A 25,390-nucleotide genomic window follows, 5' to 3' on the forward strand; every position below is an offset into this window, starting at 1 on the left:
ATGGCTTCTGATTTCTGTGCCTTTGAAAGGGTTAATGCTGAGGTGCTCTATTGTATTAATGATGGTTGTCTCTTCGTAGAGCCCGTTGGGCTCTTTCAGGGGCTTCTCAAAACAATGAGTGCAGTGAGGCTGTTCTGTCTAATTACTCCAAGACAGGGATGCTAAAGAGGAATTAATGACAGTTGACAAGTGCAATTAATAATTATAGCAAAGCTGGGAGTCATGCAGCAGGCAGATGACAATAACAGGGTAACTGTACATGACAGCTTTCATCCGTTCCTTCCCCCCCCTGCTTCTTCTTTCTTTTACCCTTTAATGTGAGCTGCTGCATGCAGCTGGGCCACACCACACCGCTCACTTGGGAGGAGAAGGTGCTGGGCTCTGGTCGCTTAGGTTAGGCCAATTTCTAACCCACCCCTCCCCCTCAGTTCCTCCCTCCTAAAAAACATAATAAAATAAAAACAATTAAAAAATTAACAGCAGCACCAACTTAGTGGCGCAGGCTTCTGTTAGCTTTCACGGTCAGGTGTTGACAAGACTACTTAAAATTCATGTTGGAAGATTGGAAGGAGAAGGGGACAGGGAAAGGCAGCAGCAAGCTGGAGTTGAAGTGGGATTTCCATATCAAAGGCCAGGCCTTTGGCTCTGAATGGTAATTAAAGTACCCAGATTTCATCTCCTTGGTCAGCTCATGAAAAGGAAAAAAAAAATTAGAGGATTTTTTCACTCCCTTTAGACTATAGTACAGCAAGCAGTAAATTAAATGAAAGTTGAGCTAAAAGGTGCCTAACGCTTCAATCTTTTGCATCTAATAGAATCTATGATGTTTTTAAAGCATTTATTCAGTTCACATCTTCATCTTGCTGTGATTATAAAGGATATCATGTCTGCTTACATTTATTGGGCACACATCTTGGCCTTCCCAGGGTTGTAAAAGGATTTCACTTTGCATTATGTTGCTGTTGTGTTACAGCCTTTCGTTTGTTGTTGGTTTTTTTGTTGTTTTTTTTTTTTTTTTTAAAGGCGGGGGGGAGTGTGAAAAGGAAGGGGAAAAAAAGGCACATTTCTGTGTAATTTCTAGCTGGTCATTGTAGGAACCACTAACAGTGAGAACTAAATAAATGCAAATTTAATGAAGCATGGCGAACTAGCAACGAGATACAACAGCCCCTCACCTTGAGGTTGCTCGTTCAAACCTAGACCATGGCTCTATTGAAAGTGACCACAAACCAGCAGTCACATGGCAGTAGATGTGCAATGGTTTGTCACCTTGGTCTAGTTCCTAGTGGTTACGTAGTGATGAAATGAAAGCCTTGCTTGCGTTTGCTAGTAGTCCCTCTTCAGGGACAAGGACTGTGTGCTCTCTGGGTTTCCTGCCCTTGGTGTGGGTCATGTTCAAGTCAGAGTTACACTGTGATGTACAGTGTCTTGCTCCAGGCTCTTCCTTGTCTGTCCTGGTTCCAGGTCTCCTATAGACTGGAGAACTCTCTATAGACTGCTGAAGTCTCCAGTCTCTGGAGCTATCGGTCTGGCCTTTTGCTGATAGTGGCTGAACACCCGAAGTCCCCGAGGGTTTCACTAATACTATTGGTGTCCTAATGTGCCCTTCAGTTTCTCTTTAGATCTGGGCTGGCCAAGCAGTTTCTTAACACCTTGGGCTCCTGCCTCTGGGTTTGAACCTCAGTAAATCCATGGTTGCACCCTCTTTGGGTGAATACCCTGAGGGAAAAAGCAGTTTAGCTCTTTTCAATTCTGCTAGGAAAGACTGAAACCTTAAGTCTTCAGAGCCGCATGTGTATAAGTAAAAGTGACCAGGCTGGGTCTCATTTATCTTGGGACTGAGTTGGAACCTGCTACAGGTCCCAAATTATCTCTTCTGACCCCACTAGATGCTCGATCAGTTTCTTGAGCTGAAACCCTGAAGTCTAGATGTTCTGGTGCATTTTCCTGTAGTTACATCTCCGCTATAGCAAATGTATGCCTTATGACATAACCGTTTTTGTATGAGACATTAAAGATGTGGGCAGTGCTGGTGGTGTCCTGTTTGTATGAGTGATGTGATGCTGTGACGGAAGGGGTAAGAAGAGCTTCTTGAAACAAAACATAGAATAGTTAGGATCAAAATTTAAAAAAGGGGGAGGGGAGGCAAATTATTGTTGCTGTAACAAATAACAAGAACTTAAAAATGAGCCTAACTAAACGCTCACTGAACACAAAACCAGCCTGAACTTCAGAGGTTTTCAAATCTAGACTTGTATTCTAAATGCTGAGTTGTTTTTTTTCTTCTTCCTTTTCTTCCTCTTCCTTTCTTGCTCTCTTCTTTCTCTCTTCCTCTCTAAGGCGCGCTCTCCTTTTTTCCCCCTCAGCTCAAGTGCATCATTTTCTGCTATTGTGTTTAAAAAAACTCTGCTGCAGGGGCTCTGAAATGAATAAAAATGTAATCCTCAATGTGCCCATTGTGCGCTCTCATTTGTTTTTGCTGTATCGATTTATCAGCAGAGGGAAATTACTTGCTGGAAGAGAGGATGCCAGTCAGAATGACATTTATTTCATAGTACAAGGAGGCTCTCCAGCGTGTTTCCATGTAACCCAGATATTGGAGCTGTAAAAGGGCTTGTAACAAGGTTTAGTGCTATGATTAGATCGTGTGGAGCACCTTGCTTTCGTAACAACAGGCACTTGGCTGGAGCCAAGGCCTCAGGTTATGGTCAACTTTTTTTTTTAATTGTGTTTTCCTTAACGCAGAGTATTTGGCTTGCACCCCAAAATATTTCTTTGTTCAAAACTCAACGATGCAAACTTGTGAAATTTCATTTGATACTTACAAGGAGGGTCTTGAGCTTTCATGTCACTGACTTAAAAAGAAAAAAAAAATTTACTTGTTAATGTTTTTAGCGTTGTGCTTCCTTGCATTTTTAGTGAAATAACCCCATGATTTTAATTCATCAAGCAAATCTTTTTCTCCAGTGATGATAAGCACACTTGCTCAAAGCTACCAATTACCTGTAAAAACAAAGTGTATTCTTTACCCAAAACCTGTAATAGGTATATATGCATTGCAAATAAAGGTGGGATTCAGGAGGCTGAATCCTGGCCCTGGGGTTCATGTTTGGCTGCTGTTGCTGGATAGTTTGTGCTGAGGGCTTTGCTGTGCTGATGGGTGTCCGGTGTCTGAGCTCAGCAGCCCCTCTTTAAACAGTGTCCAAGGTCAGATGGTTCAAAGGAAGATCCCCAAACCCCAGAATCGGTCTTCCTCCATGGGACTCCTCTGTAGCAGATGGATGTTGGCTTATTCTCTGCAGTGTTTTATATACCTCTGGAAATGTCCTGTTAGGAGGTATTCTTAAAACTCTTGACATATTTATGGCTATTTAAGAACCTGTGTCTGGAAATAACCTTCTAGATTGTCAAGCTCTTCCTCCTAGCATGGATATTGATAGCATATAACCTTCATTAATTTCCTGTGATTTTATTTATTATCATAGATGTGAAGTTGCTGCTAATTTCTGTACATCTGTAGTTATTCCTCTTTGACTTACCTGGTCATGAGCTTCAGTGTCATCATATAGCAGGGAGCTTTGGGGGTGAAACCTGCCCCATAAGCTAGGGACTGCTCCTGCCCTGTGCAGGAGCACAAGTGCTGGCAGGGAGCTCACCGCTCCTGACCATTGCAGGAACGTGGGGAAATAGGCAGTAGGAGGTATGGGAAGTTATGTCTGTGTTGAAGATTGCTTGATGCTTTCCATCCTAAAACTCTCTCTTCAGCTGTTTATATCTTTGCCAAGTGACTTCAGCTTTGGCTGATATTTTCCATTCTGGGTGTTTGCCTCAGACATTTAAAAAAAAAAAAAAATTTAAAAGGATTTTTCAGCCAAAATGGCTCAGCTGTCCCCAAGCTGAGAGAAAAAATAAGTCGATTTGCTTTTATTAAAATTATTCTTCCCACTGTCTTGATGGAAAGCTCAGCTCCCAAGTTACGAGCCTCTGAAATGCTAAATTTCTTGTATCCAGTAGTAACTTTCCTGAGTGATAAAATTAACCAGGTTTAACTAACCCATGGAGTTCTTTGCTAGACTGTGAACCCACTGGCTCATATGTTTCTGTTGCTGCCTTTCTCTTTGGGGTGGTGGCTGGGGAGTAATGGTTAGAGCAAACTTAACTAGAACTAGTTAGCCCGTCTGCCTACATCACTTTCTGTTTTAAACAGAGGGTAATGCTGTTGCTGCAACCATATCCAGCTGAGCTGTAGCTCAGGCTGCATTTGAGCTGCAGAGTTAGCTGAGGGTCTTACTAGCTAAGCTTGACCTAAACTGAACTGTTCCTTTCTAGTCTAGATGAGATGTGTTATTTTCCTCCTAAAGTTCAGGTCAGAAATACAGAGAGAGCAAAAGGAGAAGAGTAGCACTGAACTGTGGAAGAGAAATAAAATTGAATAAGTGCCTGGCAGAAGCAGAGGACAACAATATTGCTTTTGTTAAAGTTGGGAGCATGCATACAAATGGGTATGATGGAACTTGTCACAGCAGTGGGAGCGTGGCTCTTCCCTGTGGTGATGGGTGCCTGTTATTTGCTCCAGACATTCCCTTCTGTGGGCAGGCATTGAACCTTTCAGGAGAGAACACATTGCAGATTTCCTTTTTCTGCCTTACTGAGGTAGCAAATGGCCAGTGTGAGGAATTAAGAATGTTTGTTTGGGGAGAAAGAAATGGAGTCTGTGAATATGTGGACCTGAGGAAAGGAGGCCTCAGCACACCAAAGACTATGAGGAAGATGTGAAGTGGGTTGAAGTAGCCAGAAAATCATCTAGGTAGCCATGCAGGCCTGCATTCTTGAAGTCTGATATTGTTTGGGAATTACCTGTTTTGTTTGTCAATACATTGGCTGATGAGAAGGTTGATTTTTCTTTTCTTTTTTTTTTTTTCTTTCCTCTTTGTTGTCTGCATACCCAACCAGCTATATTTGGAATGAAATATGGATTCTGATAACAAGAAGATAAATGGAGAAAACTAAGTTTAAACGGTGGTGTTATCTTAAAATAAATGCTTCAGTAACATACAGTCTAAAGCTATTTAAGCATATGGAAATGTATGTAAAATCAATATAGTACTATGTCATTTTTTGCGTCAGAATCGGCGTGTGTCTGTGCTGACAAAATGGCATGCATTACCTTTCCCCATCTGTTCAAAGCACATTTAGTAGTGCCTTGAAAAGCTTTTGCAAGTCATGACATAAATACACAACTGGATGGTGCAATATAGATAGAGCAGCAATCTAGTCAAGCCTTCTTTAAAGGGAAATTATTTTAATCCTTTTCAGGCAAGAAATTAATTTTCAACAAAAAAAAGCTGGTTTTAGTATGGAAGTGTAGTAGCATTTACCAGTCATATCCATGTTAAACATTTCTTCCTACCGCTATATCAGAAAATAGCTTCCAACATGGATAAAATCCAAAATCAATTAGTTCAGTTTAAGTTATTTCAAATTTCATTGTTAGTTTTTAAAGAACATCTTCCAGATTGTCTCTAAATTTTGCCTGAAAATTAATTTAGTTAAAAGTTTCTTCCCACTTGCATATTCCAGCTTAGAAGAGCTGAAGATTTGCAGAGATCACCAGTAAAAATAGCACCATTAATTCCCACACAGTAGTACCTGAGTAGTTCTTCAAGTGTCACTTTCTTTGTAATTATTGACTTTTTATTAGCTTTATAGCAGAGCTTCTTGTACTATGATATGTAGCAAAACCATACCACTCTCCCTTACCTGATGAGTGTTAGGTGTCCATCTACATGACTTTATTGATGATTCTACATTTACATAAAAACTTTCTTTTAAGAAGTGTCTTTTGCTCATAGATATGCAGAAGGCTGAGAGATAGCTCACTGTCTATATGCTGTTCTAAAATATAGGGCTCTCCTTACATGCCCCAGGTGATTGCCATTTCTAGGACAGAATAGTGTCAATCTTGTAGGCAGCCTGCAGGACCACACAATTTTGAGCTTCTTATCTATGGTTTTGTCCTTATCTATGTAACCTGATTATAATTCCATCCATCAACTCGCAGTTTTCATCTAGCAAAACTCCTGGTAAATCTCGATGTACAACAGCTGGTGGTATGCGATCATCATGTCCGTCTACATAACCAGAAGGAATGGTAGATAGGCAGAAGTGAATGCCTAAAATGAGAGCTGGTCAGAGAGTTTAAAATGACCGTTCATTTGTCGATTGTTTTGTTTGTTTGATAGACTGTAAGGCTGAAGAAGTTTTGTGGAGCAAAAACCTCAGGTACTAGATAAATGCTTGTGGAATAACCGTTCCTGTGTCTCTGGCACCTGGTGAAGGACTAGGAGAAAATAATGGAAGCATGAACAAGTAAATTATTTTGGAAAGTTTCTCTTTAAAATCACCATGTAGTTTGAGAACCTCCGAATCATGGACAGACTCGGGGCCAAAGGGCATTGGCGGAGTGTGCGTCTAATCCGGTTCCTCCTACAGCAAGTGGCCTTAGAATAGACCTCGCTAATTTTCTGCATCAAAACTAATGAAATTAAAAGTTTTATACAGGTGCAAATTGGTAGTAGCTATTATTGTGACTTTTATCTTCTTATTCTTCGCTTATTATACTGTTGTTATATTTGGAAAGTATGTGGAATGGGAGCCAAAAGCAATGGAAAGACTTTCCTTTTGAAGCAAAATTAGAACCATTAGCTGGAAAATCTCGCACTGTGATGTTTGTTCATCTTTTCACCATTGCTGAATTTTGCTTTCACTTGTAAGTGTGAACCAGCAGATTAGACACTTCCAAGGGCTCATTCACTGTGAGGTTTTGCAGGTGATTTCAGTTTAATGCAACCAGATAATTGTAGCCCTGGGGCTTGGCTAGGTTATAAAGCTGCTAATCCAGACAATATTATCCGATCACATGTTGTGCTTATATGAGAGACCTCTGCCTTTAATAGTCTCTCCCTGTGCTTGTAAGTGGTGGTGGTTTTTTTGTTGGGGTTTTCTTTTTTTTCAGTTTCAGCAGCCCTATAAAAATGAGACACAGGCTAAGATTAAGCTCCTGAACAAGTCACTAGAGTTGTGCGGTAGTCTATTATATGTACTCCATACATGAAATACCCATGCAGCATGTATCAGTTGGTTCACGATGCTAATGTGTAATATGTACGTTCACCTCCACATTTGAGAGGGTAAGGTGGCGGGCACTGACAACTCTGAATACTGAAGTCTGTATTTAGCTCTAGGCCCACATGTAGCTGAAGTCAATGTATGGCAATGTTTTATAAGCAGTATTGTCAAGCAGTCAGAAAACAGATATTTTTGTTAAAAAAAAAAAACTTGTATATTTGTCAAAACAGAAACTTTTCATGGCAATACGCTGGTTTGAAAGAAGCTTTTTGGGGGAGAGAAAGTAGGGTGAGATTGTGTGTCAGCCTGAAACCTGGACCCCTTCCATTTGGCAATGTGTTTTGCTCACCTCTAAAGAAATTTCCATTATTTAGTTTCGAGAGAGACATTTCTTGTAAGTTTGTCATCCAGCTCTTTGAAATGTAAGAGGCTGATACGGGTCATTTAAAACCTTAGATGAAAGCTCAGGCCTGTTGCTGTCTGTGCTACAGGAGAAATAAAGCACGCTGTCCTGATATTGGTACCTTTAGAGCATTGCTTTGGTTCAAGATGTAAAGTGGAGGGAGGGGCTGTCTTCTAAACCAGCCAGCAAAACGTGCTCCTTAAGTTTGGGTGAACTGCTGTGGCTGGAATAAATAATTTGGAAGCTGGGAGGAGCATTGGTAAGACTTGCATCATAATAATTTGGCTTGTTACAGATGGAAATAGGTATCTATACTGCTAGTTTTATAAAGTGCGATTGCTTCTAATTATTCCTTTGCATGCTGCTCATTTCTCTGTATGTTGCTCGAGCAAACACGTAGCCTGGCTGTGCAGGTCCGTATGCTGAGGAACAAGGCAGAGTCCTCAGTTTCTTGGAGGATGTCCTCGGGCTGAGGAGCATGCCCTCAAGAATAGGAGTGCTGGGCTTTTCCCTGGAAAAAGTTGATTGTACCATTATTGCCTTCAGTGTTGTATTAGTCTTACTAGATATTACTTATATAGCTAATTTTAACTCTTTATCAACAAGTGTTTGTAAGAGACAAACTGTCAAAGGAATTGATCAGGATTAATCCATTTACACTTGTCCTGCTTGGGAAAATAACGGCCACCTAGAGCTGCGCCTCGCACTTGAGCCTGCTCTGGTGCTCGTTTGACCATGCTCTGAGCTGAGTCAACTTGCTGAACTTTAGCCCTTGACATAGTGTCAAGCTCATTCTCCCTCCTCCTGTTTCCAGAATAAACTAGAGCATGGCGTACTGTACGGGGATGCTGTTGTCTCAAGAAATCATGATGGCAGCAGAGAGTTACTGGGCTGTATGAGGAGTCAAGTCACTTGGCTCTTTTGGACTACTTCCAGGCTTGAACTGACTTCAAGGAAGGAGGAGATATATAAAAGTAGAGGGATTGTGTAGTACTACAGTCTTCGGATACCTGTTTTGATAATTTTTTAGAGAAGAAGAGAGACCCAACAATTTCCCCATAAAATGTCTGTTAAATATATTTCTTTAAAAAATGAGTTTAATTTCAGGCAGTTGTGACAAGGTCTATAGTGTTCACTGTGATACAGTCTTGCTCTGATTTTGCAAAGGCTTGGCAAGTTCATGTGTTAGTTTATGCATCTGAACAGTCCCTCTAACTTCAGCAAGACTGATGTGTGCAGAGTTACAGGCTTGCTGAAGTCTCTGTAAGATGCAACCCTAACAAATAACACAGATTTTACATTGGGGAACACTGATGTCAAATGTGTAATTAAAAATCTTCAGGACAGGTGAATTTCTGAGCATGTGCAGTATCCTTTTTGTGAACCTTGGGATCTCAGCTGGTTTTGGTGAAAAACACAGAAAGCAATTAGCTTGCATCTTAGAGGCTAATAATAACTGAACCTTTTGGCAGATTTTGTGATGGGATGATTTCCTCTCAGCGATACAAGCCAAATGAATTAATAAAACAGATTTTTTGAAAATCACTTATTCTAACACAGTCATTTTGCTGTCAGAGGTGCGTAAAAGCAAAGAATTTGAAACCTGGACTCTGCTACTTTGTACTTCAGACCTTTCTGTAAGGATCAATCTCACGTATTTGCACCATGTTAAAGCAATTTTCCCTCTGGAGCTACAATCTTGTGTGTTCTGCTTGAGACTTGAACAAGTTTTGTAAACTGAGTCCCCTTTATTCTCTCTCTCCCTTTATAAAATTTGAAGAGATTTCTTCCATTTCAAAAGTAAAGGTCCAAACAGATCTGCCTGGATAAACAAGATGAGCGAGATTTCGTTCTAAGTTGGGTAGCAGGGGGTGGTGGTGCTTGCTCTTGAAATCAATGCTGTCTGCTTTCCCCAAAAAGGTATCGGTTGTAAGCAGGTTTAACGCTGACTGCCTTCTTAATGTGCTTCAGCTCTGACCCAAAGTGACCTCCTCACTGCTGTGCCACCTCATTCAATCCCTACGATGGCTTGGTCTTTGTGGTCTTTTTGAGCATCACCAGAGATTCAGCAGTGCAATGAGAATGGAGCAAATGGTGCCTGCATACACACAAATGTCAGTCACCTGCATGGATGAGTCCAGTAGCTGTAAACAAGGGAAACACCAGTTGCAAAAATGTAGACATGGGAATCCTGCTTGTGAAGAGGAATATGGACAGCCCAGTAATACTAATCTGGAGCTGAGGCTTGGTTCCCAGCTTTTCCATAAGCTTTCCTGGCTGATCAAAGGCAAGATGGATCATCTATGTCTAACTGCCAAAAGTATATACTAGCGTTACTTAAAAGGAGAGCAGTGAGGATGGGTGTGCTAGGTCGCAATACAGCACTTGAGTGCTGCAGTGATGTGGGCCACATTGGGCCCGAGCCACAAATGATAGTCATCTCTGGGGTGCCGGGTGGGTATCTGGACCTCATTGGTAGAAGACAATGTAATCACACAGAGAAGTCATGACAGCAGTGCTTTCCAAATAGTGAGAAGCTATCCTTGCGGGAAGAAGCAAGAGCTGCTGGAAGAGAGATGAGTGAAAGAGCAGAGATGTACTCCTAGATATTTTAGTTGAATTTAGTTAGGATTGAGTGATATGTAGGCAGCACTGGAGAATGGTGCCTGTTACATGAAAACTCAACTATCAATCACTGGAATGAGATGGTTCTGGAAAAGAAGACATCGCTTTCCCCTTTGAAAGTGTAGCTGGCTTTATAATGCATCTAAACAGGATATAAAGTCCCCCAACCCTCGGTTCACCTTATGTCTGTTTCCCATCTCTGGAGTTATCTAATGTAGGACAGTGCTGAGACACTAGTTATGGTATCAAAGGATGCTCCCTCCCTGTCCCCTACCCTTGTCCTGTGGTGAGTCAAGCTTGGTGCCCTGGGCCGAATGTCAGAGAAGTTTTTTGTGCCTCTCTCCTGCATAGACAAGCATGCCTGATGTGCAGTGGGCTTTTTAACTGTTGTTTTGGTCTTGTTAACTGTAAGCCTAAAGGTTTTGTCTCTTTTGCTGAACTGTGAAGCACATGCTGATTCTTCTGAACAGGTAGCCTAGAAACTGAATATTTGTGTGTCTCAGTTTTAAAACATATATAATAGTATCATTTGATCTTACCCTTGAAAAAGACTGATACCCCCACCACCATCCTTCTGAGGAACCAGAAAATACTGTAAATGCTTCATCCTCACCTGGGGCTCGCATCCAGCCTTAGGACTCCTTAGGCTCTCATCCTGTTCCCATTCCCTATCAAAAGCAGTGATGTGCAAAATACGGACTGAAACCATCGCTGCCTAAGGCCATTGTCTAGGCTGAGAATAAATCTGATCAGCTGCAGACTTGTATTTGTTTTAGTGGAGCCTCTGTTTCTTCTGTTCCTTTTCCAAGGAAGACAAAAGCTCCAGCAAATGTTCACAGAGTGCCTACCAGGAGAATTACTCTGTTCCCTTCAGCTTCTCATGCTGTACCCATCGCCATGCTCTCTGAGGTCTGGTGGTTTTGTAGGGGGAGCTGTGGAGTCTTAATGCAGGGCTCTCCTGAATGGTCTGACGTCTCCGTGCCTCTTCCTCTAGGCTAGCAATGGAAATGCAATCCTGCTTTACATCCCGGTGTTTAGGCTTCATGAAAATAGCCATCTGATAAAGCCTTTTTTTAGATGAAAGGTAAGATAAAGCAAATCATCATTTGGTGCTCAAGTCAGTCTCTGAAACATAGGCTTACAATGCCAGCTTAGGTGTTTTAGGGTATCCTGTCTTGTATCCAGTTGCTTTTCCAGTAAGGTTCTGGTCTGGTGCCATGCCCTTGTGTCTGAGGGGTAGGCGTAGTTTAGCAATAGCTGGTTTTTCAGCTGAGTGAAGTCAGGGGCAGTATTTATCTGTGGTACCACTGAAGAAGCTAGTTATTAGTGCTACCGTGGCAGTGTGGCGCTCTGCCTGGCCCAATTAGCCTTGCTGCGAGGCCAGCCTTATTAGCTGAGAGCTTGTGCTTTGGAAATACCGTGAAGTGTGGCTGGGTGTCTCCGCAGAGCAATGCGTTTGGCTGTGGGTCTCCACCCTGAGATCTTCACCCTTGATCTGAGAGCACTGGAGGAAGCCCGGTAAACCTGGCCCTTTGTTGTCTGATGAGCTGTCGGTGCAGTGCTCGCCATCACCTCACCTGTCTTAGTGCCGTCCTTTTTCATTGTAGTACCCAGTGCAAGTCTTGCCCACAGTGATCTGTCCTACCTGTAGATCTCTTAAAGAATAACAGCCGCCCACGTGGAAGCGGGTTCATAGAAGTTAGAGAGCAGCGTAACCTTTTGCTCTGCTCTGCCCATTCTCTTTCAAGTAACTGTGAAGAGGGAAGATTTTCCTCTCCTCCTTCCCCTCTGCCCCAGCTCCTTCTCCTTCCTGCCTGGGAGTAAACAGTAGATGTTACATGTATTAACACCGTGCTCTAACACAATGCTCCTGGGCGTGCTCTGTGTGCAAGTCCCTGGCAGCTGTAAATTAATTAAAAGTAGACAGAAACCCTAGGAAAAAAGCAAGTTCCCTTCCCCCTCCCCCCCTTTTTTCCTTTCTCTCTCTGTGGGTAAATAGCTAATTCCTTTGTTCCTTGCTGCACTATTTCATTTCTGCCATCATTGTTCTCATTGTTCTCCGAAACAGGAGGGGTCTGGGCCAGGAGCAGCCAAGGTCTTGGCTAATGACGGGAAGTCTTTAAAGTTTGCGCTGCATTTCATCTTCTCTGTGGGAGTTTTAGGACGCATCCAGTGTTTGATCCCCACCGTGCAACTTTGCTTCTAGTTAATTAACAGATCCCCATTACACTCTCTCATCTGCAAGCACATGGGAGGCCTATCAGGAGGTAATTCAAGGCCAATCTGAGTGATGGCAGAAATTAGAGAAAATGGTTGTTTTAGGGTTCTAATGTTCAGGAATAAAGCTCTCCCTTTGCAGAGGTGCCCTGTAAATTTAGGCTTGTTTTGTTGTATCATTTTAAGTTTTTAAGTGATCTCCTTTGAAATCAGGTCTCTTTTGGGGGTTCAGTGTTTTAGGAACTGTAGATGGGAAGGCAGTTTATTTGTTTTGCTGCTGCTTTGCTGTGCTGGCAGCCTGCATGGTGTACGGTTTTGAGGGCCAGTTGAAACGAAACCGCAGTGTTATTAGCAAGATGTTTTCACCTTCCTTTCATTCCCAGCTTCGCCGTTCCCACCAAGCCTATTATACAGGTTACAAGTGTCTTATGGCAACTTTTTTAGTGTCGAGTAAAACCACCACAGGCCTCCCAGCTGCAGAGCTTTGTCAGGCTTTCAGCTAAATACTGCATCTCTCAAGAGTGCAACCTTCTGTTGACTTTGAATGTTTAGAGTTGCCTGATATTCCCCCCCCCCTTTCCTCTTTCCCTCCCTCTTCCCCACCCTATGAGCAATGACCCCCTTTAACTAATGAATTAGGGACTGCTCCTGCAGTTGCAATTCTCAGTTCAGCACTTGGCAATGAGAATCAAACCAGGGCTATTTAGTGCAGCGTTAAATGGCCCACCACATTAGCCCCCTGGCATGCTAAGCTATTAGGTTGTTTTACTGTTGTTAAAGTTACATTTGTTAGGTGGAGTTGCTGCTCCAACAGAAACTTGGTAATGTGGGAAGAGGCAGACAGCCCCGTGTCTTGTGGATGCGTTGTGCAGCTACAAGAGACCGAAGTTTCCACCTCTCTCCATGAGCCTATTACAGAGGAAAGTTTTTAGCTTTTTTTTTTTTTTGCGATTGAGTGGTCTCGATTGACCATTACACTGTGGCAGGGCAAATCAAATCATTAGTCGTTGCTTACCTGTTCCTCGGTCAACTCTCAGCTGGGCCACAGGAAGGTGGCATACCCTTGCAGGGAGCCTCCGGCACTTTGGGAGCTCCAGGTAGTATCAAACTTTGCAGGCCGTGTCCTCAACATCACGGGCTACTGCTGATACATTTGCCTGGTTTTCTGAGCTCCTCACTGTGTCTCAAGGGAAGAGCAGCGTGTGGGTTTGTTCTCCGTTTGCAGATGTTGGGCTGACGTGAGGACCTCTAAACAACTGTGGCTGCACAGCATCGCCTCAGAGGCTCCTCTAGCCCATACCCTGCAGCACAACGCAGCCCAAGAAATGGGTCTTTCTCAGAAATGCTCCAAAACTCCCTCAAAACAGGCTGTCACAGAAGAGGGACTCACCATTTTCTGCTATGAGTGAAAAAGGGGTATTATTTTGATTTTTACATCAGGGCTGTCTTGAAGATCCTGGGCACAGTTCCTGTAGCTGCAAAGGATGCTTATCACACTGGGAGGTGGGATTCACCCTGGCCGTGAACTTAACGTACAAGTATAGAAAACGAACTAGAAGGTATACGCACCTTTGGTTCAGTACAGTGTGCTTGACTTTGCAATGCTCATTCTTGGTCTTTTTCTAAAAATAGTATTACCTGTCTGCTTACTTAAGGAGCCTGATGTCTTATACTCTGGATGAGTATCTAACTAAAGTCTTAAAAAAAAAAAAAAATATATATATATATATAAAAATTAAATAAAAATTGTGCCATGGGTTAGAGTGACGTGCATAGGGCAAAAAAAATCCAGAAAGGGCAGCAAAGGGAACGATTTAGTATTTGAGCCTCAAATACCAGTTTGAATCCTGACAGGGTCAGCAAAGCCTTCTGTGCTCCTGATTTCCCTCCAGCTCACTGAAGATTTTATGGACAAGAGGCGACGGAGTGACATCCTTTTGCTCCAGTTAGGCATCTATGTTCTGTGGAGCCAACTGTAGGTGCAGGAGTTTGCTCAGCTTGCCTGAGTAATGTCTCTCTCTTTTTTTCTTTTCTTTTTTGTTTTGTTTTGTTCTTACTCATGTTGCAGCAATTTGCACCCTCCCTTTCCTCAGCAGCAAGCAATACTTCTCCATTGCTGGATATAAAGATATCATAAAGTGCTGACTGATTCTTTGGGGCGGGAGGGGGAATCAATGCACCGATGCGAAGTGTCATCATTTTATTTGATTCAAGCATAATGAAACGGGCAGCGCATTCACAGTCAAGGCGCTGTGTTGCTGACGTGACTGGGGTAGACAGGGTCCTCAGCTGCTAAGCAGGGATGCTTGGATGTGCCACAGGGTTTCGGAGAGAATCCCCTTGCAAAAGGAAGCGTGTGCCAGTATTGTAGAGTGCTTGTGCCAGCCAGCTTGCAGGGTTGATTTGGCATTTGGCATATTGGTAGCGGCTGCCAGTGTGTGTGGTGGAAGAGAAGGGAATAGGCAAGAAAAAGACACAGGGGTTTAAAATAAAAATGTAAAATTATTTGCTTTGTGCCATATGGACTCCAATATTTTGACAAAACTAAGGCCAAAATTAATCATGCCAGGTTAGAGTTTTAGTTCAAAAACGTATGTATAACTGTCCCCCTGAGTGTGTATTTGAGTTACCATTTTCATGCAGAAAAACCTTAACCTTTTCAGTTTCTTGTTCTCCGCTCCACTACCAATTGCTCCACCTGGATGAATTTTTCCTATTGTGTGAAAGTTTAAAATAGTTTTTGCTGGTTTTGGTATTTTCTTGGTTAAATGTCAAAGATATTGTTGATTTACTCTTTAAAATTTTGTTTGAAGGACTTTATTTTCTTTTCCTTTTTATGGAACTAAATGGATTTTAACAAAAGTTGTCTTGTGTCCAGGTTGGACTGTTTGGTCAAAAAGAAAGGGGGAAGGGATGAAAGGATGAGCGAGAAGGAGTAACCAGGGCTGCTAGTAATGGCTGGAGAGCTATTATGAGAAGTGGAAGTCCATCGTGCCAATCCTGCTTGTCCTGACTAGGATGCTGTCCTCACTGCACGTGTAGCATAGGGATTTTCAAAGCTGGGATTTAAGTTTAGAAATATAGAATGTGGCCAATCTATGGATTTCAATTTATGAAGGAACCATTCTGAATATCTACAGTAATATGACCTTTGCACAACGTAAACTAGTGAATTTTTCACTATAATTTTTTCATCAAGCACTCAGCATCTTGTTATACCCAAGCATATTATTCAGGCTTAACCTGTATTAGGTCATTACTGAACAAGCTTGGCTATGCGTTGAAGCACAATACTTTTCTGCACTAGTTCATGTTGTGGGCACTTTTAAATGCCATATGGAGTCTAGCTTAATTCACTTCAAAAGCAAAGCTAAACCGTACAAAGGCACTCCTGAAAAGGGATAAGGATGAGTGTGGAGTGGAGCTGTTCTGTTAGTTTTTCAGGGCTGGTTTGTTATATACACAAGTCCACAGGATGACATCAAATCTTGAAAGATCAGTTTTTTATAGAGTTCAGGTGTGATTGAATCTGGTATTTTTGTTCATCCTGCTATAGAGATATGAGATGGATATGAAATTCAAATATAGATCTCTATCTTTTTAAAGTTTGGAAATGTTCAGAGGCAGGATTTAGGCAATCTTTAATTCATGTGAATGTAAGCAATACTACGACTATCTGAGGACAGTAAATATCTCTCTATCTGTGATTGATCTCAAGATCAGCCTATCTGTTATCATAAAGCCCCTCCTTTGAGAGTGGGAGGAGGTGGGTGGAAATCTGAAAGAACAAATTGAAGCAACTGGTTTCCTTTCACTTTTAAAACCAAATAGTGAGAGATGCATAAAAGAGCTCCAGTTTGGATGATAACGAAACACTGCTTTGAAGTTCTAACTAAATTGCTTTTCTTGTTCTTTTCTGTCGCCTGTAAGACTCAAAAAAAAAAAAATTGGGCAAGCAATGATTAGTATATAATAATGTATGTTCAAATAGCTTATGGTATTATGAAAACAAAAATTCGAAAGGCCAATATACTGACAGTTAAAATCTGTCTAAGGGGCAATAGGGGGGAACCTTCACAAAAACAATATGCTGATTGCATGCAGCTACCCTGCCGAGTCAAATCTTAAATAAATTATACATACATAACTGTACTGGAGCTGAGAAATGAAGCTGTTTGAAATGTTCCTGGTTCTGTGCTTTAGCCAAAGCCTATAGCCACTCTGTGTCCTTAATGCATCAGATATTTGGTCTGTTGGTTTGGGTACCCTGCCACAGTAACTGGGCAGTACCAGGTACTTCAGAGGCCAGTGGAAAAATCCAGTTTTTGTGCTAGATCAGATATAGGGAGAAGTGTGAGTGATAAACAATCTCTCTTGATTCTTTGATAAGGAATCCCTTTCTCTCAACTGCACCCCACCCCCCCAATCCCCTCCACCCACTTGTAAGAAATCCTGATGAAGTACTGAAATGTTGCATATTTGGGTAGAGTTTTTTTTCCACAGAAACAAATTTATGCATCCAAAAATTCAGTTTCTAAGCAGCTGAAGTTCTTCAGAAATTTGGGTCAAATCTGATAAGTAATTTCAGCCAAAATAAAGATGAAAATAAAATTCTGAACATCAAAATGATTCATTTCAATACATATGAAACAAAGTGTTTTGATTTCTTGGGATTTCTAAGAAGACTCAGTAACTATACAGCCTAGTGACTGCTCACAGGCACATAGGAGATCCATGGTCTTATCCTCTTTCTTCCTAAATGGAAGAAAGTTCTTGAATGTAGTTTTTCTTCTTCTCACATTCTATTCTTAGTGTGTGTGTGTATATATCTATCTGTACATATATATACATATATATATACACACACCTATGTGTACATGTTCATGGAGGGAGAAATAGAATAATTCTGTAGGTTTGTGAGCGGGCTGATCCCTGTGAAAACAGGTAACTGGGGTCCACTCCCTATGCCAAGGAACATAAAAGTGCTTATACAGAGCTTCAACTGGAAAAAAATGGTAACTAGATCCTGATGGTTAGGGCAGATATTAGGATATGGTGTGCACACAGGTCGTTGCTCCAAATCATGTGTGATTTAAACTCGGGTCTTGCTGATCTTGGTGAATACTTTAACCCCTAAGACACAAAGGTAAGGAGAGTTTGGCATCTTGTTCACAGGATCTACTTTTAAACTGCTGCCAACACCTTCTTTTGCCCAGCAAAAGTATCCTTAAACCACAGTTATTCATGCAACTCCACTTTCAACAGTGGAAACTGTTGGACCTAAGCTAGCAGAAATAATTCAGAAACATTTAATGAATGTTAACAGACTTTGCTCAGGTTTTGTGAGTTTCTTGGGATCAAATCACACTTCCTAAACATCAGCCATCCAAAACCTGCATTAAACAAATGAACAAAGAAAATTTTATATGCTACTCCAGAAGGTAATGCAGTTTTGGTCTTTGGCTAATAGAATCAGTCAAATCACAAACTGTAAACCTAGCACAAGAAGATGAGAGCAAAGCACGCTGCTGCTCTAAGTGTACTGTCATGAAACTCTTGCTGTTCTACCAAAATCCCTTTCCAAAGTTTCAGAGTTAAATCACAGTGAATAAGAGCAAAATTTGGCCCTCACTTTTGGCATGGTTATTGATTGCTTGCTATTTTTTATTGGTTTTATTTGCTAGAATAGATATTATTTGAACTTATTTTAAGAAGTATATTTCAACATTACTTAGACACAAACAGAGGCTAATGTGTCTAGCTTTCAGATAGCTTATTACCATTCGAATACTCTGTAGATAAATTATATTAAAAGAAAAAAAAACCACCCTGTTTCAGCTTCTGACTCATTCTAAATGGAGACTTAGCTCTAAGTAATCAAAATTGCTTTGGTTGTGCATAGCAGCATTAAAAGCCTTGTCCACTAATGGAGTGAAGCGGCTCCAGTGAAGCAGCCTTGCCCCCTCATTATGTGATCTTGCAAGTGCTGTTTGTCATCGTCGCTTGCTGGTCTCAATCTAACTGTACTGCTGGTGCAAATTAACGGTAATTCGTTATGACATGCTGTGTCCTTCTAGTGAAACAACAATATGGATCTCATACCACCCCTGCCCTTCTCTCTTCCCCACACCTCTCAGATCCTTTTCCCACCTCAAGATATCACCCCGGCTTAGCCTTCCAGCTCCTTCTGACTAACTGGTGTGTTGGGGTGTGTTGTGGCTGGACTGATGGATAGCATCCTGTGCTCTTCTGCTGACACGTTAGAGAGAGACGTGTCAAACAATGGTGGCTCAGGCAGTCTCAGTGCTGATGGAGGACGTGCACTTCAGGGGAAAGCTGTCCATGTGCACGGGTATGATCATCCACCACATTCTGCATCTGAAGAACCCTACCGACAGCACACTCGGGCAAGCAGGAAAGATCCGTGTTACACTTTAAAATCAAAGTTGGCTAATATATGTGGAGTTTTAATGGGTGACTACTGGACTTAAACACTATTGGTTATTATTAATTTATTAAATTTTTACTTCCATCCTGACTGCAAGAAATGGCCTTAAGAAAGGAAGCATTAGTTGAGGGCTCAGAACTCAAGAAATCCATGCCTTGCTTTTCCCCAGATTTCTTTGTCACTTTGCAACAGATGCTCATGCTCCCTTTAATAATAATCTCCACTTTTCATCTTTTGGTGATGCTGTCCTTTTAAATTACAAACTGTATTGCGAGGGCTGTCTCTTGCTTTGTGCGTATAGAGAGGTTCTTACAAGGGAGCCCTGATTTCAGCTGGGGCTTCTGTCCCAGATTCTCAGCTGGTGGAAGCTGGCTGAGCGCTACTGAAGTCATTAAGTATGTGTGATAGGTCTATGGCACACCGTTGTTGCTGTTATTTGCATTGCTGGAGAGAGGGATCTTCAGCTAGTGTGATCTTAGCCCACATCTTGGAGAATTATTGTCCAGTTCTCAAAGATATGCAGTCTTTTCTCATTTCAGTTATTTAAAATGAACAATTTTTTCGGTGAAAATTGAACATTTTTGTTTTGAAATATCAGCTTTGAAACAAAATATTTATACTTCTGGGGGGGAAATTGTTGAAGTTATTTGCTGAAGGTAATGTGGTTTTAGTAGATTTTTCACATAAAAATTAAGCCACTGTAATTTCTCAATTTTAAAAAACATATTTTGGGGAGGAAGCAAGAGAAGGAGGGAAGTTCAGATCAATCCTTAGACTCCCTGCCCCCTCCCCCCCCCAAAAAAAATTTTTTTTTCAGAAAAATCCAGAACTGATTAAAATTAAGGTTGTGGCTCCAGGTTCATCCTGACTAACATTAGGTACTTTTCTGAGGACACTAGGTTTTGAACATTGTTATCTGAGCCTTTCGTTGTAGTCAGCACAGAGAGATGCTTTTAAACAGCAAAAAATGTTTCAGCCCCCATTAGGCCGTTACGACCCATAGGGCAGTATGTCCATCTCTGCTGGAGGGATCCTGAGCTGACTGTGTTCTTAACCCATGCAGTTGAATTTAAGTTGGGTTAGTCATCACTTGCCAACAGGTCATTGACTCTGGAATGAATTTTTTTATTGATACTAAAAGGTCCAACAAGATGATCTATTATCATTGAAATATAATGTAGACCCGTTTACAATGCTATTCATCAGTAACGAGGTTAATGCCATTACTCCTGTTCCACAGATGAGAAACCTGAAGCAAGGGAAATGACTTGGCAGAGGTCAGCCAGAAAAGACGTATTTCCACCCGCAGCCCACACCCCCAGTCCCATGGTACTTATTAGGAGAGAGGAAAAGCAAGGTTTTTTCTAACCTTAAGTCCTGGAGTCATGTTTTCATGTTAGACTTTCAGCTAAATTAGTTCTTTCCCCAATGGATTCAAAGCTTGAAGATGTGATTTCTAACAGTTTAAAGCCAAGTAAATAATCTCCTACAAGAGTTCGTGTATAAAATGTCACTGTACCTTATCGGTGATTGCATGATTTGGGGTTTTTGAAGTGTGCCTGACAACAGAACTTCCAGAATCTACTGCATCCTAAACTCTCTCTCATGGTTGCATGGACTATTTCATATGCAAGACTAAGGGTAAATATTTTTGAGGCTGTGTCTCTGTGGCTGTATCATAGAAGGAAGAGGAGGAGGTCAGGACTTCTGACTGTGGAGAGGAAGGATCAGTTGCCTTCTTCACGTTCCATGCTGCGCCCAATTGGCGGCACCAACACCAAGTTAACTGGTTTAGTGTAAGCTCAAGGATCTCTGTGCTATGTTGAAATAATTTCTCAGGCATATAGTGTATATATAACTGGTGATAAAGCCAAAATGTTATAGATGCTTTGGGATCAATACTAGAGGTAAGGATGAATACTCTATCATGATTTTGGGAAACAAAACAAATCTTAATTTTGCTGCTTCAGAAGGGTAGAATTGTTTAGATATTTAACTTTGCCAAGCATCTTATCACCTCTCCATTGAAAGCAACAGCAAAACTCCTAACTGATTTCAGTACTTCAGGATCAAGCTCCAGGTGTTGCAGGGCACTTGCATACTCAATGCAAAGAACTTTGGGTTCTTTGAACTGGGGAAAAATATCTTTAATTTAGATTATATATAATCATTTTTTATTAGAGCTTTAACTTGGTTAAGTATAATCAGGTACCTATTGTATAATTTAAATGGCCAGTGATTGTTATTTGATAATAACAACTTACATTTATATAGTGCTGTATATCCCAAAGGGATCCCAGAGGACTTTAAAGACTCAACAATAAAATACAGAACAAAGTAAACATTAATTACAATTACACCACTACTAGAAAATATGAGGATATTAAAAATCTGGCAGTCTGTGGCTTGTTTCTGCTCTCATTTGAATTCATTAGCCAAGCTCACCCAGAGTGCACGTGGATTATTAGTGGTTCTGCCATATCCGATTTAAGAAATGTTCTGTACAAGTATTGCAGTGAGAGCAGAGGAGGGTAGAAATACCCTTCTGAGGTTGACTACAAAATCAGCTTCACTCATGCAAGTTGCTTAAGTAGGATGCTATTTTTGAACTTTGAGCCACTTGAATGTATCCCTCTCTTATTCGGACAGTTGTACTGTGTTAAGCTCTGTGAGGCTGGTTCCTTGTTAGATGGAAGGAGGCTAAACAGGTTATTTTTCAAATGCCACGTGCCTGCAACATCAGAGTGGGAAGTCATGTAGTGCTTTGTATAACCTGTTCTTTTTTCATATATAAGCCTTGAAATAGTTTAAACTTCAACCCTGTTATTGTTATTCTTGAGTTATCAGTGTTAACACCTCACTGAGGTGAACAGAGCAGTTTTTCTCTTGAGCTGCTCTTCCAGTCTTTTGTAGGTTCAAGTTCAAATCTCTTAACTGAAAAGTTTGTCAAGCACTGGACCAGGCTGCCCAGGGAAGTGGTTGAGTCACCATCGCTGGAGGTATTTAAAAGAGGTGTAGACGTGGTGCTTAGGGACATGGTTAGTGTCCCTAAGTGTTAGATCGAGTCCAACCGTTAACCTTAAGAGTCTTTTCCAACCTAAAAGATTCTGTGATTCTAAGTGTCCAGCTTTGTACTTTCTTTCCTTAAATGCGTATTGTCAATGCTGAAGTAAAAGGTGAAAGCTTGAGGAATATTAATGTGTTCTACTGTAGCATCTCACATAACAGTACCCTGAAACTGCAGGTGGGAACTGGAAAACCCCCTGCAGCAGGCACTTCGTGGACAAGTTGCATGAAGACAGTCCCTGCTTTTGAGAGGTCGCTATCTAGGACTTGAAAAACAGAAAAATAAGAATCCCAGAGTTGTTTGGGAGGGGAATTGCTGAAGTGATGGGACTACTTTCAGACTAAAGTCTTGCTGACCACAAAAATAAAGCCTGGAAGCCAGATGCTATTTTTGTGGATGGTTAATATAGGTGGCTTGTTTTGTGCTGTTTCTTTTCTAATGCAGAATGAATTCTAGCCTAATTCTGAAAGATTTCCAGAACTCCCCGAAATCCTCTTGAATTATGAAGTTTTTTCAATTGTTTGGACAAGTTGTTTGTTTGCACCTGAAGATAAAGATATACTGCTATTAAACATAAATTTGGGGATGTCCGAGAGGGTATGTAAATTACTTTTTTTTTACTGGTTTGCAAGAGTTCTTGCCCATCGAGATGCTTTTCAGTTTCTGAAAATATTCATTTTCCCTGGCTTTTGGCCACAACATATGAAAACACTCCAAATAATTTCTTAAAATCATAGTTCGCTATCAATTTCAGAACTTTTCTTTAGCTTCTGTTTTAACACTCTTAATCATTGTGTGAAAGTTATTTGCTATAGACCGTCTTGTTTTTCAGATTAGTAATGAAGCATGAGGGATTTTTACATTTTGTGGTGAAATTTTTGCATGGGTCTTACTGTAAACCTTTCACAATGTCTTTCATTTGTTTATTTTTGGGACGTGGAAGAAAGGGAAATAGACAAGTTTTCTGCTCCATTTCCTCTATGCAGCAGATGATAGCTCTCAAGTACAAATGCTGTTACGCCCAAGATGCTGAGCTCTCATTTTTGATCATAGGTACATACACTGGTGGCCTATTTACTAACATGCAATCTGCAATAAATTTGTTAGAACGTGGGTAAGAGCCTAATCTCTGAGTGAAGTTGAGCAAACATGTTCAAATAAATATCTAGGTGGAACCTTCCGAAGTTCCCTTCCGCAGTGTTTTGGATCGTACCTTTCTGATCCTGCTGCAGCCAAGCACTGGGAATCAAAACGCATCTAACTCCCAGGGAAGTGCTATAAAAATGTTGTTTCTTTCTGAAACTGTGTTTAAGAATAGGTTGACATAGAAGAATAATGGCACTTGTGATCTAATGATCACACGGCCTTAGAATAGGATCCAAGTCTTTTCATTCATCAGTGATACATGAACTAAGAGAAGAATGCTAAGTTGGACAGTTTTGTGTGTCATGCTATGTTCGACACAACCTTGTTTATAAATGTGCATATATGAAACGCAAATTCACATTCCATATGGGAAGGTGTAGCTTTCCACTTACTGCTCCGCAGCATTGTAGGAAATCTCCCTCTTGTTCTGGTTAATGTTGCCTTATGTTTTGAATAGTCTGGATAGATCCTGTTAGAAAAGAATCCAGCCGAGGACATCGTCGTCTTTGAAAGGAAATCGGTATTCTCCTTTAAAGAGACTTTTAAAAATTATTTTGTCTTTTATGAACTTACTTAAAAGAAAAACTTTAAACCTGTTTTTTTTGGGGGTTTTTTGTTTGGTTTTTTTTGTTTGTTTTTTAATGGTCTGATTATTAGTTGGAACTTAAGGACTGAACTTGTAATTATTAATGAAAGTCTACCTGTGGGATCAGGAGCTAGATAGAACCTCATGCTTCACTTATTTAAACATAAATCTCTACAATTTGAGATTAAGTAGATTTCCCTGGGTTACTAGTAGTAGCCTTCTCTGTGCCTGCAGGCCATCTACTAAAAAGTGGAAAAAATACACGCATGTGTGTGACAGAGATGTCGCAAAACGTGGCTAGCTTTGTTGCACATATCATTAGAAATGGGTGGATTTTGTGGACTACACGTGGAAATGAAAGGGAGACTGGATGGAATAATTTTTTTATTTGTAATAAAACTAGATAATGTTCAAGTCATTTGAAATCCCAGTGGTAAGGACTTAGGTACAATGTGATAATTGCAGTGATTTTAGAAGGAAATAAGTAGTAAATAAAAGGTAAGAAAGATTAGCTCAAGTCAGAGCTTTAACTTTTATTAAGGTTTGTGTTTTTAGAACAGAGGCAGTGTGTACATGACGTAAGGAATGGCAATGCATTAGTGAAAGTAGGTGTCTGAAAGAAACTAGTCTGTGTTTGTGGGAGCACGAAACTGCTGAAAAGAAACTACTACTTTCACAGTCATATACAAAACTCACAATGAGCCTAGCAATGAAGTGTAGAGAAAGTCTGCGTTGTTAGTCTAAGAAAAATAGTGCATTTCTCCCAGTATAAATGGCTCTGCATTTAGTTTTTGTAGCATTTGGTATCAGTCTGTAAGACTCAAAGCAGGAGAGATGATCTAAATGAGAACATGAAAGTCCTGGGATTTTGTTATGAAAATTTTTTCAAAATGCTTTTACAAAACACCTTTAAAGTGTTGAAAAAAATGTTAGAACTAATCTCAAGAGTGGGAAATAATTGGAAATTATTATTACTGAAATTTCTATAAAGCATTTCCTTTGTATGTTTATAGTGTGCAGAAAATATAAATAATAGCTGATTAGTGGTCTTGACTTAGAGCTCTCTGTTTCCTCCCCATATTGGATAAATCTCCTACTGATGGATCAATCATTTAATCAATCTACTAACATGGCCTTCAGCACTATAGTATCTGAGTGCCTCCCAGTGTTGGAACGCTCGATAATGCTTGGTTTTTCTCCGGTTACTCTGTACTCCTTAATTTGATTTTGTTCTTAGTTACACTGATGTAAATCTAAAACTACTCCATTGATTTTTGATGGAGCAAGCCAGCATTTATGAGCCTGAAGAGCAGAATCTAACCCTCCTCTTGCAATCCCCCAGCTATTCTTAAGTTGTACTAATAATTTTTCTTGGAGTTATTAATCTGCTCTCTCATTTATTCTCCATGTTCCTGCTGCATCTTTTTTCTTCTGCTACTTTGGGTATGATCCAAAGTCTACTGAAATTGCTGTCAGTCTTTCTATTGATTTCAGTTGACTGTGGCTCAGTTTCCCACTTGCCCCTCTCTCCTTTTTTCCCCTCTGCAGGCCCTGAAGGTTCCTGTGTGAGCTTGTGTCTGTCTGAGTAGAGACTTCTAATTAATTAGTTACATGTATTCCTGCAGTTCTGTGAATAAGCACCTTGCTGTACTGAGATCCTAATCTCCATCTTTTCCTTAATACCCATTGCTTCCCTCAGTTTAGTTTTCCTTTAACGAGATCCCCCTCTCCTCCTCATGCCGCAGGTCTTGCTCTCAGGTTCAGCATCTT

General features: G+C 40.8%; 1 protein-coding gene across 9 annotated transcripts in view; it reads left to right on the forward strand.

Moving 5' to 3' along the window:
- Positions 1 to 25,390, forward strand: part of SOX5 (SRY-box transcription factor 5) — a 645,708-nt gene that overhangs the window by 168,594 nt on the left and 451,724 nt on the right. The window lies entirely within an intron of this gene.

This window comes from Nipponia nippon, unplaced genomic scaffold (assembly GCF_047370975.1).
Source record: "Nipponia nippon isolate SJK-2023a ecotype South Korea unplaced genomic scaffold, ASM4737097v1 scaffold_3, whole genome shotgun sequence".
Lineage (NCBI taxonomy): Eukaryota > Metazoa > Chordata > Aves > Pelecaniformes > Threskiornithidae > Nipponia > Nipponia nippon.